The following is a 16,696-nucleotide window of genomic DNA, read 5'->3' on the forward strand; positions in this document are numbered from 1 at the left end:
GCCATCTTTACGACCAACAGTAATGCCTGCAATATGTTGTGCAGTTGGCTGCAACAACAGCCGAAAGAGGAACCCCGAACTGGTATTTTATTCAAAGAAAAGGATAGAAGAGAGAATCATTTATTTAAAAGACTTGAAGTCTCATGTTGGTTTGTGGTTAATTATATTTCCATTATACTTTCAATGCCCAAAATTATACAGACAGATACCCAGATAGCACACGTACATCGCGGAGACGTCTTTGAAAGATCGTAGCGTCTGGTAAACATCGCATTCGAACGACCGTTTTTTAATATTAATGAGCCGTCTTCCTTACCTCTATACGATGTCTATACGATGAATCTTAAATATTTTAAATTGCATGCTGCCACGCGGATCGAGCAGATCAGACGCAGCCGCGAGTGTCTGGCTTGCATTGTGCCACTCGCATCCAAAACACGGAATATATATATATATTTAAATAATTATACATACATGGCTCATTGTTCGTCGTTGATCAGCATACAATTCGACAAGCATTAAAAACATTGTTGCATTTTCCCCTTATCAGTACATGTGAAAACAAAACTGAGTTTTACCGAAGAGATTTTGCGTTGGCTAATGCAGTTTCACCATTTTTTCATTTTGTCTTACTACATATATTTACGAAGGACACTTAGCTTTTTTTTTTTTTCAGTACAGAAAAATATATTAGCATTACACACATGGATTTATTTAAATAATGCTTTCAATGATTTGTTAAGGGCAACTTTATCCTTACTGGATACAAATCTGAATGTATTTTGCAGAAAGCATAAATTAGACCCTTAGACTACCATGCCTGGCTGCTGCTTAGAACGTAAAGTGTAGCATAACAAGCTTGATAATTTGAGTAACAATTTAATTTATTCCATGATCCATGGCTTTGTGTCAGGTGGTTCTTTGACTATGCCATGCACGGAAATAGTTAAACACACACCAATCCATTTTCATATTTTGTTCCAAATAATGATGCTTACAAACTCCCAATGAGCAAGGCAAAGCTGGCAATGGTTAAGAAAACCCTTGTAGATATACGAGGAAGAAGCCTTAGGAGTAAACAATATGCAAATATTAATTTGATTCATATTACCTCACATATTTAATATTTAATGACATTTACTTTCCAGAGAGTTGATTCAACTTTAAATATATTAAAAAAATTAAGGACACAATATACACAATGTAATGTAGTAACTGCTGAGAGCATAAAGGTGAATATAGTCACAAAGTCTGGCTTCTGCTGATGAGCTGGTGCTGATTGGAGGATCTTGGAGTGATATGACACAGAACTTACTCCTGCTGGACGAGTTCTGCCAGAACACCTACACGCAAGATCCCTTCCCTAGGAAGTGTTGCAGCTACCATAATACAGTTCTCAAAGATTATAATGAGCTTTAATAGAACAATCTAAAAAATTTGCAATGAACAAGGAACAGATCGTGCATGGCAGACACTGGCTATGGACTGCATATTTATTATTTTATTGCATATTTATTATTTAATGAAACATTGATGGCCAGGTGGGTGTGGGAATGAAGGTGGACTAGAGGTAGATCTGTGCATCTGAGGATCAACTATCTCCTGAGCTGTTTGGTAGAGAAAAGAAAATGAAAAAGATGTTAGAGCATTCTATAAGGAAAGTTACTGTGGGTTAAAATACTTATTTCTCACAAACAACATTGGTAGAAACATGAACACAATACTGTCAACAACCTCCTTAATAGATACTAAACAGCTGTGGAATTGAAATCAGATTGAACATGATTCTCACAGTATTTAATTTAAAAATTAAAGGTGCTCTAAGCGATGTCACATTTTTTAGGCCAAAACATTTGTCACATACTAGGAGTGTGAACCGACACTGGTCTCACGGTTCGGTTCGATTACGATTATCATGTCATCGATTCAGTTCAATTCGATATCACAATGCATCGCGATGCACCGCATCCTCAATTTGAAATTTTTCTTCAAAAGTAATGTGTGCGCGCGTGTGTGTGCACGCCTGTTCAAACAGTGACATTCCAGTTTAAGTTTCAAGGGAGTAAAGCTTGTTTATGCCATTAAGAAAAGGAAAATCTGTCAAATACATTTTGTTTTAAAGAAATGTTCATTTAAAAGCAGCGCTCATTAATCAGTGTATTATGTTACCATTAAAGATGCGCGCATCAACCGTCGCTGAATCCGCTGTTGAAGGTGACGATCATCCATTTATAATCACGCATAACACCACAGAATAAGTGTAATTTGACCATCGGGTGCGGATACTTAAATCAGAGAAAGTTATTGGGGCGGGTCAGGGTGGATGATTTATTTTTGGCTACGGATTCGGGTGATGTTGGAGCTCATCCGCGCATCTCTAAAGCAGTCAGACTCTGCCAGGCGTTAACAGCTCGGGGTGAAAACGGCTAACGTGGTTTATCAAGTTAGTGGTATTGCCTCCTGCATATTCAATTCGTGTGTGACATGAGCGCACACAGCGCGTGTCTTCTGCAGGTCGTGCTTACCAGGTTGTTCATAAAAGCCGAAATGTGCCCAGATGTAGGCTTTAAAAGTAGTTGGAGCATTTTTAATTACTCGCACTCGCGTCTCACCTCCCTCTGCCATTGTATGCTACCGCGACAAAGCACGTACGCGACAAATGACGTCAGAAAAGCGTCAGTACATAATAATCGGTTATGGTCTATTACTGAACCGATACCGAATTGTCCTCGTCTGCATCGCGATGCATCGTACAAACGATAAATTTTGACACCCCTATCACATACAGCGAACATCTCCTCACCATCCGCTAGCTGCCTGTCCCCTGAAAACTGTAAAGAAACGTAGTCTCTGTAGACAGCCCAGGCTCCACAAACGGCAACAAAAACAAACTGGGCTAACCCGCACCACGAAACCCAACAAAATGTTCCAGCCAATAACCAACAAGAAGGATTTGGGGGGTTAGTGTGCGGATGAGGAGGAGGGAGGGTCGAGCTAGCCTCCGTTTTGTTTGACAAAACTTTCAGCGTCAACAAGAAGTGACGTCACCCAACATCACTTTGAGCACCTTTAAAAAAAAAAAAAAAAAACACTTTGTTTTGCTCATTTACCAGTATTGCTGAGATCAAATGTTAACTGGTAGGAGCAGCACCGTGTCCTAACCAGACACCATAAGATTCTAGCGACAAAAATTTGTCACAGTGGTAAAAATCACAGCCAATCAGAAGAGCGCGCGCTCAGCAAGCTCCAAGCACTCAACGAAATGGATAAATACACAAATCCATGAATATTACACCTTTTTAACATTATTAAAAATACATAGAGTTACTGAAACAATTGTCTGTTAACAAACAGTTTGAACGTTCTTGTTCACTTTTTTTGTTCACAGGTGAGTTGCTTTCAGTACAGCTATAAAAGACAAACAAAATGATTTTCAAACTTGCATACTCTTAAGGAATAATTGACGACAGGCCATTGAATTATTAGAAAAATAATTCAGATTATGTATTTCAAGACGTTTTTAAAGTTTTTGTCATTAAAACGCTCTTGTATGTAGGACTAATTTCTTACGCATCTAATCCAATGCCTCCGTTGCTAATTCCAAAACGTCATTTTAGAGTTAGTAAAGGAGGTTTGAGCCACTGATAGCAGACTAATGCTGGGACACACGACTAGCTGACACATTCTCTGACTGTTTTCATCGACTGCAGCAGATTTTAAACACCGACTCTGAACACAGACTGAACGCGCTGAACACGCGTTTGGGCATGATCAGTCATACGTATCAAATTACATTCATAACCGGCCTTAAAGTGTGTCCCCAGTTATTAATGCAGTTATTAGAGAGAGAGATGTTGCAATAATGAGACAGAAAAGCATGTGCGTCAATATTATTATTTATTTATTAATTCAATTCCTTTTAATTAATTCGAATTCATTCTTCTTTTTCTATTATTGACAGATGACAGACTAGCCAAATAAATGAAACACAAAGCCCTTTTAACAAGTAGGCCTATCAATAATTATTTATTTGTTATATTATCTGCAATAATAATCCGTGCTGCAGGATTATCCATTTATTTTGCCTATATTCAGATTAATTTTCTATTGATTATAGATAGGAATATACTAGACATTGAAAGACATTGAAAATTAGACAGCTAGACATTGAAAATTCCAGATCAAGCGCATGGGGCTAAATGTTTTTTCTTGTTATGAATTGTATCCTATTTTCTGTTATTACCGTTAACTACGCGAAGTGATATCTTTGGTGATATGGAACTGTAATGTGGTCAAGACCTGCCTGGAACTACTTTAGCTGTGCGTTTCCCTGAAAATAATGCACACCTTAGAACGTTCGTCAACCAATCAGATTCAAGCATTCAACGGCCCTGTAGTATAACATTAAATAATGCACATATACATTACTATACCTGAAATCATCATACTTTCTGTTCCAGCGGTGACGTCGCAGAACTAGTCTGGTTAGGACACGGTGTTGCACATATTCACTCGTCTGAAAGAAGTAAATGAGCATAGCCATTGTATTACATGTAACAATTGTGGTAATTACATGTATACCCCGTTTACAGTTACGGCTCATAAATACATGTAGAATATTAAACCTACATTTCATAAATATTTTAGCAAAACTTATGTTTTAGTCAGAATTATTGCACTCCCATCAACACACAACCATCAAATGCAAGTTATACACTGGAGAAACGAGTCAAGTCCACACGCATCTGTCAAAGTATCTGACAGGGCTAACCACGATAAACTACATGCTTGGTTATTAAAAGCACTTTCTCTGCTCCTGTCAGTTTTGTGATTATGCCTGACTCAAATAATCCTAGCTTCTCCAGTCATAAAAGCTGCTGCTAGTTCAAATTTGACAGATGCTTCACCCAACGGTTCTATGTGTCACTAGTACACAACACCCCTAGCAACCACTCTTAGCAACTTAAACATGTTTGATCTCATTGATATTGTTCATTGATATTGAAGCTAGAGTCAATTATTGTGAGGGATTGAGAAAGTGAGTGAGAATCCATTTGAATGTCCTGTAATTTTAACACTAAAGGGGTTTTCCCATGCCCTAGTCTTTACCGACTGACTCACTCATAAAAGATAGATTTTTGCTGAAATAATGTATGTAACTTCTGTTGCTGTTTGTGGTCAGGGACTACTTTTTTTTTAGACTAGAGTTCAGTGGTGGACAGCAAATTCACATTTAAATGCAAGTAGACTTATGCCGGTATTCGGTAATGCGATAAATCGCGGTAATGAATATGCACGATATTGTTATCGCGTGCACTTTAAAATACCATGAAAAATAATAGATCAGAATTTATATTTATACAACGGGCATTAGCTTATTTTCCATCAACCACTTAAACAAACACCGCGTATATGCTGCGCGAAACATGTGCGCACTCTGATGTAAACAATCCCCACATGTATTAGCTCTGTGTGCATGCGCTCCGTGAGCACTCAGTCTAATGTAAACAATCCTCACATGGAGAAGAAGCATGGCGAAAGGAGGAACGCTGCCGTCGATTTATCCCCCTTCTAAAAGCAGGGGTGTCAACACTATGCATTCAGTGTGAGACTCGCAATTGACACTTTTTACATGCTCTCGTGCCTCACATCCATTTTCTCACGCAGAGAAAAATCACGGAGCAAAGTGTACACGGAGACAGACAGACTAGGTTACTTTCACAGGTTCTGTACATTTTATTGCGAAATTCAGACAGCAAATACCGTTTTGGCGCTTGTAAATGTGACGTGACCGAGCAGCATTGACACGCTGGAGCTTCAGGTCAACATTGATGGTTTGCCCCTCTTCAAGAGCTCAGCAACACAGTTCTGGCCCATTCTAGGAACACTGCAAAATATCAGACAAGAGGAACCAGTGACAATAGGCTTATTTTGTGGTACATGTAAACCTACCTCGCTAACTGAGTATCTTGAAGACTTCATCGCTGAAGTAAATGAATTGGCCAATGGATTTGAATTTGAAGGAGTGAGGTTAACTTTACAACTGTCATCAATGGTTTGCGATGCACCTGCTCGTGCATTCCTGAAAAATGTTAAAGGTCACACAGGCTATCATGGATGCGAAAAATGCACAGAGGATGGCGTGTACCTGGAAAACAGGATGACATTTCCAAGAAGTGACTTGCCTAGAAGAACAAATGAGAGCTTCAGAAACAAAACCGATTCTGATCATCACCGTGGTACCTCACCCCTTGAAGAAACGTCCCTGGATATGGTCTCTGGCTTCCCCCTCGACTACATGCACCTCGTGTGCCTCGGAGTCATGAGACGGCTTCTCCACTTGTGGCTGAAGATGGGTCCTCTCACTTGTAGGCTGTCGGGTTTTCAAATAAACACATTTTCAGAAAGGTTGGTGAATGCGCGAAGATATGTGCCCATGGAGTTTGCACGGAAACCAAGGGCACTGAGGGAAATTGATAGGTGGAAGGCAACAGAGTTCAGGCAGTTTTTACTGTATACCGGACCGGTCATGATGAAGGATCTCCTCAGCACAGAGGTGTACAAAAACTTCATGCTGCTTTTTTGTGGGAATCTTCATCCTGTGCAACAACAGTTTCATTGATGATTACTGTGATTACGCAAATGAAATGCTAGTTCTTTTTGTCACTCACTTTGGGCAACTGTACGGTCCACAGTTCTTGTCGTATAATGCACACTCCCTCGTACATCTTGCAGATGATGCAAAAAAGCATGGCATTCTTGACAACTTCAGTGCTTTCAAGTATGAGAATCACCTAAACAAACTCAAAAGACTTCTGAGGAAACCAACATGCCCTCTGAGTCAAATAATAAAAAGATTCTCAGAGATGCAAAGAAGCTGCAAAACACCTCAGAAAACCAGGCCACATCTGCTCAAAAAACAGCATGAGAATGGTCCTCTCCCTGCATCCTTTCATGAGGCGACACAATATAAAGAGTTGAGGACAAGCCCTTACACTCTTAAACTAGACCAGGCAAACTGTCACATCTACATTGGCGGCAAAGCTTCTAAGCTCCAGAACATTATTTCATTCAAGGATGAAGTTTATGTTGCCTACAGTACCTTCAACAACCAGGAATCTTTCTTTGACTATCCTCTACCATCCTCTACACTCGGCATCCATTTAGTTGGCGACCTCTCAACAAACGTAGTGTTTAAGCGTAGCGCGTCTGTGTTGCACGTCACCACGTAGGCTTACTATTGGCCGACGCTGGTCATGTGTGATACGTGGTGACGTGCAACACAGACGCGCTACGCTTAAACACTACGTGAAAAGACCCGAGGCCCAGAGAGAAGGAAATTAAAAGTGGAATAAAGTCGTTATTTTTGTTTGTTTTTGCGCACAAAAAGTATTCTCGTCGCTCGTCTCGTTTATCTTTTTATAAACTTAAGATCGAGCCACTGGAGTCACTTGGACTATATTAACGATGTCTTTAATACATTTTCTGGGCCAGCAAGTTTCAGTCCCTTAGAAGCCTATGGAAGAGTTAGACAACTCTCAGATTTAATCAAAAATATCTTAATTTGTGTTCCGAAGATGAACGAATGTCTTACGGGGTTGGAACAACATGAGGGTGAGTAATTACTGACAGAATTTTCATTTTTGGGTGAACTATCCCTTTAAATTAACAATAGGACAACAATATGTAAGTGCTGACCCTTCCCAGTTTAGTCTGACGCAGTAGGGCTATAGCCTACGTTTATTTAAAAAAAAAAAAAAAACAGATAGTAAGAAGAGAAAAGAAAGCGTTATATTAATGGATCCAGTGTTTATATTTAAGTTTGATTCAGTATTATGCTTACATTTATTTAGTATATTTTATTGATTAATTTAAACCTTAAAAACGACAACAACAATAAATAATAATAATAATAATAATATGAAGAAGAAGCAGTAGGAGGAGAAAAGTTTTATTCTGTCACGAAACTGCTGCTATTCCTCTGCTGTCATCGCTTCAGTGATCCTCACGCTGCTCGCGCACAACAATGCTCAGCTGATCATCATCAGATTTGAAAGTAATGGCTCCCCTCATCAAAGCCTGCTGCAGCTTACGCCGTTTGTTTGGCTCTCCGTTACAAGGTTTGTAAACTCGCCAAAGAAATATATACACAGTTTTTTCACTATATATTCAAACACATACATAAACTAAATGTATTATACATTACTACGTCTTTACAGTGTTTACCACTCGTTTATTGCACAGTATGTGGTATGAAGGTTTTAGCCACGATGCTAACTAATCTACACAAATGGATATTTGCCACAAATGGAAACCATTGACTTATTGTCTTAGATTTCAATATATTGTGTACAACTGTGTCTTCAAATTGCTGATATAACTAATTTAGCTGATTCCTGTTGTCGTCATTGGCGTTTGCTATGAATAACACAAGTGGTTAATATAGTTTGTTCTGTTTTTGTTTATTTACTACTGGTGCCCTCATTCTCTCAAATACCCTTTTAAAGCCCTTTACTGGCCAATAAATATTATGTTGTGAATGTATATAATCAGCTTTGTTCTTTTGTTTCCCTAGAACAACCAGTGGCCTGCATTTCTAAAATAATCTGAACATTTCAGAGGCAACATTGAATTACAGTAAGTTACATGCACCACACGCAAGTACTTTATTACTATGAACTTTTCTGTGTGAAATTGTATTGTTTGACTGTGTACTTGTGTTTTTTAATCAGTTATTCTCTGAAAATCTTCCCTCATGCTCTCAAATCTCATTCATGTTATTTTTTTTACATGTAAAATAATATCACAGGTTTGGTGCCAATAATGCTATGCATTTTTTCGTATACCTTAATCATTTGCATTTGAATAAGACATTTGAACTCTGAATTATAACTTCAAGTTTAGTCTTTTTAGACAACAACAACAACAAAAAAGCTATCATATGGCTTCAGAAGACTTACAACACAACCCATATATGAGTTGTGGACTTATTTGATTATTTTTAGGATGTTTATTTATTTTTAAATGTCTTTTCTGGGACATTTTTGGAGCTTAACAGAATTGTTGCATTGAATTGAACTAGACAAGTGTATATAAGAATGGTATTATGAATGATTTACGCCGTTTGTTTGGCTCTCCGTTACAGGCAAAAAGGTCCATTGACCATTGTCAGCAGTGTAGCGACGTAATGTATGAAGCACAGCTCACACAGGAGTCACTTTCACAAAGCTTTCTGTTGGTCAAATCCAGCGAATTCCAGTGACCAACTTGGTCCATAGTGAAATTTTTGACCACACACGAAATTGCTGATCGTGTGGATTCTTATTGAAATGACTGGAATTCACCAGTGAAAATTCACAGAACAACAGATAATTTTACTGCACCTTAACTGTTAAATTGGAAAATGTTTTCTGCTTGTTGTGACATAAGGAATACTGTTTCCGGGTCGAAGCCTCTACTTCTACTTACTCTATCTTGTTTCTAGTGAGAATACTCAACCATTTAATAGCACTGTTGATTCAAGTCACACATTTAAGCTTTTCAAAAGCCCAAAAGCCATAGTGTACATTACAGTCTCCAGTCTCACGACATCCCAGACTTCAATATTTTATGATTCAAAATAGCTGAATAACTAACCATCTGAGATTTCGGAATTGAGATAAAGGTTAGGATCATAATTTTCAGGAATATTACAGCACAATGAGTGTATATTAGCACTGTTTGTTGTTTGTTTTTGGCATCTGATAGAGCTTTTGGACTTGGAAATAGGGACGTCAGACTTAACAAGCGGACTGAAACACACATTTTTTAAAGTTAAGTGAAGATAGATTTTTCTTATTTAAATATTTACATTGATTTATTACATGGAACATGTGTTTCCATAGCCTGGCAAGCCAGACCTACATCAAGATGTTAGGTCTGGCAACTCTCCATAGACACGGCTCAATCCGAGGGGCGGGATAAACGGCTGTCTTTCAAATTCCCTCTGCACGCAATAGGACAGCGCTTCAACCAACCAGAGCATTTTCCCAATAGCGGAGCTAAAGTTAGTTGATAGATTCAACTTTTGAATCTGGCCGGCAAAACTACGAACACATCTTCTTTTTTTAAGAATGACTTAAGTGCCGTTCTTTGCTCTTTTCTCAAAGAAAAACTTAACTCCAAGTCCTCCAGAGTCGCGGCCAAAGCCGATTCGCAAGGCAAGGCAAGGCAAGGCAAGGCAAGGCAAGTTTATTTATATAGCACATTTCATACACAATGGCAATTCAAAGTGCTTTACATAGAAGAAATTAAAATAATAAAAAGAAATAAGAATAATTAAAACAGTTTAGAAAATTAAAAAAGAAAATACAGTACAGTTCAGTCGGTTGAACATTGGCACAGTGCTCATTCATTAAATGCATAGCTAAACAGATGTGTTTTGAGTCTGGATTTGAAAGTGACTACTGTAGGAGCACATCTGATCTCCTCTGGAAGCTGGTTCCAGCTGCGGCTGGCATAATAGCTAAAAGCGGACTCGCCATGCTTAGAGTGAACCCTTGGTATTTCTAGCTGATATGATCCTAGTGATCTGAGTGATCTGTTGGGTTTATATTCACTGAGCATATCTGCAATGTATTGAGGTCCTAGGCCATTGAATGATTTATATACCAGTAATAATACTTTAAAATCAATCCTAAATTTAACTGGGAGCCAGTGTAAAGACCTGAGGACTGGTGTGATATGTTCATATTTTCTGGTTCTGCTCAGAATCCTGGCGGCAGCGTTCTGTATGAGCTGCAACTGTCTTATTGGTATTTTTGGGAAGGCCAGTGAGGAGTCCATTACAATAATCCACCCTGCTGGTGATGAAAGCATGCACAAGTTTCTCTAAGTCTTGTCTGGAAACAAAGCATCTAATTCTTGCAATATTTTTCAGATGATAGTATGCTGATTTAGTTATTGCTTTGACATGACTACTGAAACTAAGGTCTGACTCTAGTGTCACACCAAGGTTCCTGACTTGATTTTTAGTTGTTTGACCCCTAGAGTGAAGGTATGCGTTCACCTTGAGAACTTCATCTTTGTTTCCAAACGCAATGACTTCAGTTTTGTCTTTGTTTAACTGAAGAAAGTTTTGACACATCCAACCGTTGACTTCATCGATGCATTGGCACAGGGAGTCAATGGGGCTGTAATTGTTAGGCGATAGGGCTAAGTAGAGCTGTGTGTCGTCTGCATAGCTGTGGTAAGCAATTTGGTTCTTTCTCATTATTTGGCTCATTGGGAGCATATACAGGTTGAACAGGAGTGGCGCAAGAATTGAGCCTTGAGGGACTCCGCATGTCATGGATGTCCACTCAGACTTATGGTCTCCTATACTCACATAATAACCTCTCCCATCTAAGTATGACCTGAACCATTTTAGGACTATCCCAGAAAGCCCCACCCAGTTTTCCAGCCTGTCAAGAAGTATGTTATGATCGACAGTGTCAAATGCAACACTGAGGTCGAGTAGTACCAGCACTGATAATTTGCCTGAATCAGTATTTAAGCGAATATCGTTTATTATCTTTATGAGCGCCGTCTCTGTGCTGTGATGCGGTCGGAAACCAGATTGAAAATTGTCAAAGTATCCATTCGAGCATAAGAATTTGTTCAGCTGATTGAAGACAACTTTTTCAATGATCTTGCCTATGAAAGGAAGATTTGAAATCAGCCTATAGTTGCTTAATATGGTCTTATCCAGATTGTTCTTTTTCAGGAGGGGCTTGACAACTGCAGTTTTCAGGGAGTTTGGAAAACTCCCAGAGAGAAGTGAGGCATTTACCACTTCTAGAAGATCTGCTTCTAAACTGTTTAACACACTTTTGAAAAAAGATGTGGGAAGTGTTTCAAGAGCACAGGTTGATGTTTTAAGGTGCTGTACGATTTCTTCCAAAATTTTGCCATCAATTTCTTTGAAATCAGACATAGTAACTACTTTCTCAGGTGGTTTGATCTGTCTGACCCCAGAGCAACTCAAGGATGTGCTGATCACCTTTCTGATATTATTGATTTTCTTAGAGAAGAAAGAAGCAAACTCACTGCACTTGTTGTCTGAGAGCATTTCACTGGGAATCTAGCTTGGGGGGTTTGTCAGTCTCTATACAGTAGCAAAAAGAGTGCGTGTGTTGTTTAAATTACTGTTTATAATATTTGAGAAGAAAGTCTGTCTAGCTTTGCCTAGTTCCATATTGAAAGCATGGATGCTGTCTTTGTAGATGTTATAATGGACTACAAGTTTTGTCTTCCGCCACATGCACTCTGCTTTTCTGCATTGTCTTTTCATATTTTGCACTGTTGTTGAGTTTCTCCAAGGTGCTTTTTGTCTGCCACTCTTCTTCCTGACTTTAACAGGAGCAATATCATCAATTACACTTTTAACTTTTGAGTTAAAAGAATCAAGGAGAAAATCAACAGAGTCTGCAGATATGCTTGGTGTTAAGGATATAGCCTTCATAAATAGTACACTAGTGTTCTCATTTAAGCATCTCTTTTTGACAGACACAGATCTAGCTTCAGTGGCTGGAGAGATCAATATATCAAAGAAAATACAGAAATGATCAGACAGTGCTACATCCTTAATAACAATCGATGAAATGTTTAGACCCTTACTGATAAGTAAATCTAGAGTGTGTCCACGATTGTGTGTGGGTCCATGTACATGCTGAGTCAGATCAAAAGTTTTTAAAACAGTTTTGATTTCTTTTGCCATATTGTTTTCTGTAATATCTATGTGAATGTTAAAATCTCCAGCAATGGAAAAACAGTCAAACTCTGAGGTAATTGTTGATAACAGTTCTGTAAAGTCCTCAGCAAAGGCTGGAGAGTATTTTGAAAGACTGTTCTCCAGCAGCAGCTGCTGTCTTCTTTGTTTTCAAGTAGCAGGGAACCGTCACAACTCTGTCGTCATTATGTTAAGCCCGCCCTGCCTACTCTATACACGATGTGATTGGCCTGACCCAATTTAGGTTTTTACAGCTCCGAAAGTCAATGGAGAGTTGCTAGACTACCCTGGCTGCAAAATAAATGTTCCTGCCGCTAGGGTGCGTCTAGATTTCTAGGCTAGTGTTTCTATGCATTTTGTTGAGATGTCTTTTCTTGTGTAGCCTATTGCATATACATGGTTGATTATACGTGTTGCTTATGTATTATATTATTCTTTTGTGTATTCATTGATATTAATCTATTACTAGCTTTTTTCCCAAGTGCATGGAAGTGTATGTATTAAAATGGATCTAAAATATGTAATAAACAATTCTTATTTAGTTATTATTTTATTTGGTTCAGTTTGTTTATTATAATAAAAGTCAATGGTAACCATAGTAACAACATGAAATTAAATTTAAAAAAAAATTGAAATTTGGTTCCTGGAGGCACCCAAAGTGGTTCCATACAGTGCTTTATATAAGAGTTCCTCAGGAAACCTGTGTGGTTCCTCAGAGAACCACCCTTTTTTAAAAGGGTGCCTAGAGGATCTACAGACGGTTCCGCCGTTGTTATGTGGCAAAGTGAAGAACCCCAAAAGGTTCCTCTAGGCACCTTTTATTTTTACAGTGTATAGTTCAGGTTCTACTGATCCTACTATAGGTTCTCACACACATTTCACCCCCAACAATCAAAGGGAAATACAATCAGCAACAGTTTACCATCAACAGACTGGAAGGAGCCAGATACCCAGGATTCAACAAATGACCAGTCAGTTTGGCACTGTAAACCAGAGACACTGTTTTCTTGACACATGGATTACTTGTCAACCATGAGTGACAATGGGGCCATAAATCATTCAAAGGGGGACCATAAAGCAATCAAAAGTGACACATGGTATATGTTACTTAAGTAGTTAATTCACACTGCAGCAGTAAAGAAACTATGAAAAGAAGAGTAATCTTTAAAGTCCTCCACTAGAGAGGTTTACCCTTAAGAAATTCAGCAACATATGATTCTGATTAATTCAATACACACAATTAAATTAAACTATACGTTACCTTTAGGTTGGTTATCAAGAAAGGGAATTTATGAAGGCCTCAGGCCTAATTTATCATAACGTGTTGCTATTAATAATTTATTTGAAATAAAATATTTAATATACAAATATACAAAGCTCAAGACTGCAGATAACTAAATTATGCCAGGTAATTATTTGGTGCTGATCTAAGCTTGCAGCTGTTTGTTCGAACTCCTTATGGTCCATGTTAGCAGTTGGCATGTTCAGAAATAAATGTAGCTTTGACAGCGGAAACCAGATAGAGGAATGTGGGTGTCCGGTTTAGGCGCTTTTCAAGTCTCAGGACGGGAGTCTTTTGAATGGGGTCACTGCAGCCAAGTGTCATAATTCAGGACATTGTATGGAACAAGACCAATATAAACAAACTTTGGATGTCTTGATGACTGTCTTGATTAAAAAAGTATTAAACATTTTTCCTTCATACATGATAAACAAAATACTCAAACATTTATGGCTTAAAGAAAATGTAGATTGAAAAGATTGCTCTTTCTATTGCAACCTTATGCAGCTGAATTATTCAGTTTGTGGATAATTGAAAATGTTAACTTTAATTAAAAAAGTTAGAAATTATAACAAAGCAAAATGATTTATATTTATCAAATCTAAATGAGGGCAGATCAATGAGTTTTGACATTTCACGTGTTAAAACATTTAATGCACTTTTCTTTAATTTGTGAAATGTATTTTTTAGAACTCAAAACACAATAAATGCTGTGTGTAAATGAAAGCTTTAGCATAAAGTTCTGCCGGGAAGACTTAATTGTTACGTCACTTTACCTTTCATCTATCCAATCACATTATCACACTCGTGGTATAAAAGATCGGTACTTACTCATGTTTGAGTTCGCAGATGCTGACGCTCCAATTCACCACCATCCTCCCCACCACCTCCAAGTCTAATTCTTCCCTCCATCCTCCCCATCACCACCACCAGGATGGTCCCTTCCATACTTCACGGGGGTCGGCTGCGCCTCTGCCTTCATCTTCAGGCAGGATATGCAGAGTCCGGACCCTCAGATTGCGAGCTACGGACGGGGCCTATGCCAAAGTACTTTATTGCTTGCTGGGTTGTTAATAAATGGATAATTGTCACAGTATTTATTCTCCCGAGTCTTTCTGGTAGAAATCATGTTCTGCTTTATCTGTTTATTTCTGAGCTAAACACTATATCCCCTGAAGGTATTTAGGGCTGTGAGTGATGAGATGCTTGATAGTTGTTGGCTGTTTGTGGCTATCAATTATTGCTGTACACTGTAAAAATAAATGGTGCCTGGAGGAACCTTTTGGGGTTCTTCACTTTGCCACAACGGCGGAACTGTCTGTAGAACGTCTTTAATCGTGACCAGCTGTGAATATTGTGTGTAACTCGTCAATAGAATTGACCCGGAGGTAATATAGCCTCGGTCGATGACGTCATTGCACCCGCGACGCAAGGCTATAAATAGATGAGCCACAGGTGCATCGTCAGGTCTTTTGTCTTCAGAGGCCATTCTGTGTATGTGTGCGTCAGAAGCATCTCTTCTCTATCTGCTACAGATCTTGCTAGGAGTTAGTTTTCAACTGGCAGTGTGCAGAATTTTCTCTTTTTCTCTCTTCAAACTAGTGAAAAGAGTACAATCATGAGTCAAAAACAGTAAGTGCTATGTCCCTCCATGTTCTCGTCCTATGTCAGAACTGGATACACACACTTACTGCCTTGTTTGTTTGGGGAAAGAGCATGCTGCCCTTGCGTTTGAGCATGGTGATTGCGAGCACAGTTAATGTTCAAAGTTAAAGTGCTTCGCGTTTGCTTTGCTTATTTCAAAGGGGTAGAACCCGCAATGCAATTGTGGGGCTCGCGTGTCGATCTGGCTGAGGAGCGAGAGACGGGTGCGTCCTTTTCGCTCGCTCTCTCTCCAGATCGCGATGTGCCACGGCGCTTCTTCGGCTCGGGCAGAGGACACAGAATCTCGTGAGTTCGCTGCCTCCGAGCGTTCATCCCGTGATGATAAAAGGAGAACTGCTCGGGGCGATCGTGCGTGCGTGGCCAGACTACACTGATCACAGCAAAAAGAGTCTCATAAAACACTCAAAGCTTATAAATAAAGATTGTAAAAAAAAATTAAAAAAAATTATATATATATATATATATATATATATATATATATATATATATACAGTGGGGAGAACAAGTATTTGATACACTGCCGATTTTGCAGCTGTTCAAATTTTTAAGCAGATTTTTAAATAATTAATTTGCATTTTATTCCATGACATAAGTATTTGATACATCAGAAAAACAGAACTTAATATTTGGTACAGAAACCTTTGTTTGCAATTACAGAGATCATACGTTTCCTGTAGTTCTTGACCAGGTTTGCACACACTGCAGCAGGGATTTTGGCCCACTCCTCCATACAGACCTTCTACAGATCCTTCAGGTTTCTGGGCTGTCGCTGGGCAATTCGGACTTTCAGCTCCCTCCAAAGATTTTCTATTGGGTTCAGGTCTGAAGACTGGCTAGGCCACTCCAGGACCTTGAGATGCTTCTTACGGAGCCACTCCTTAGTTGCCCTGGCTGTGTGTTTCGGGTTGTTGTCATGCTGGAAGACCCAGCCACGACCCATCTTCAATGCTCTTACTGAGGGAAGGAGGTTGTTGGCCAAGATATCGCGATACATGGCCCCA

The 16,696-nt window shown here is 38.9% G+C and overlaps 1 long non-coding RNA gene across 1 annotated transcript; it reads right to left on the bottom strand.

The window, feature by feature from the left end:
* Positions 1-676: 676 nt before the first annotated feature.
* LOC307158941 lies at positions 677-4,523 on the bottom strand. Its single transcript, XR_013821315.1, has 2 exons — positions 4,434-4,523; positions 677-1,607 (listed from the first exon to the last, which is right to left on the bottom strand). It is a non-coding gene; the product is annotated as an uncharacterized lncRNA (long non-coding RNA).
* Between the last annotated feature and the right edge of the window lie 12,173 nt (positions 4,524-16,696).

This window comes from Squalius cephalus (assembly GCF_949319135.1).
Source record: "Squalius cephalus genome assembly, chromosome: 5".
In the NCBI taxonomy this organism is placed as follows: domain Eukaryota; kingdom Metazoa; phylum Chordata; class Actinopteri; order Cypriniformes; family Leuciscidae; genus Squalius; species Squalius cephalus.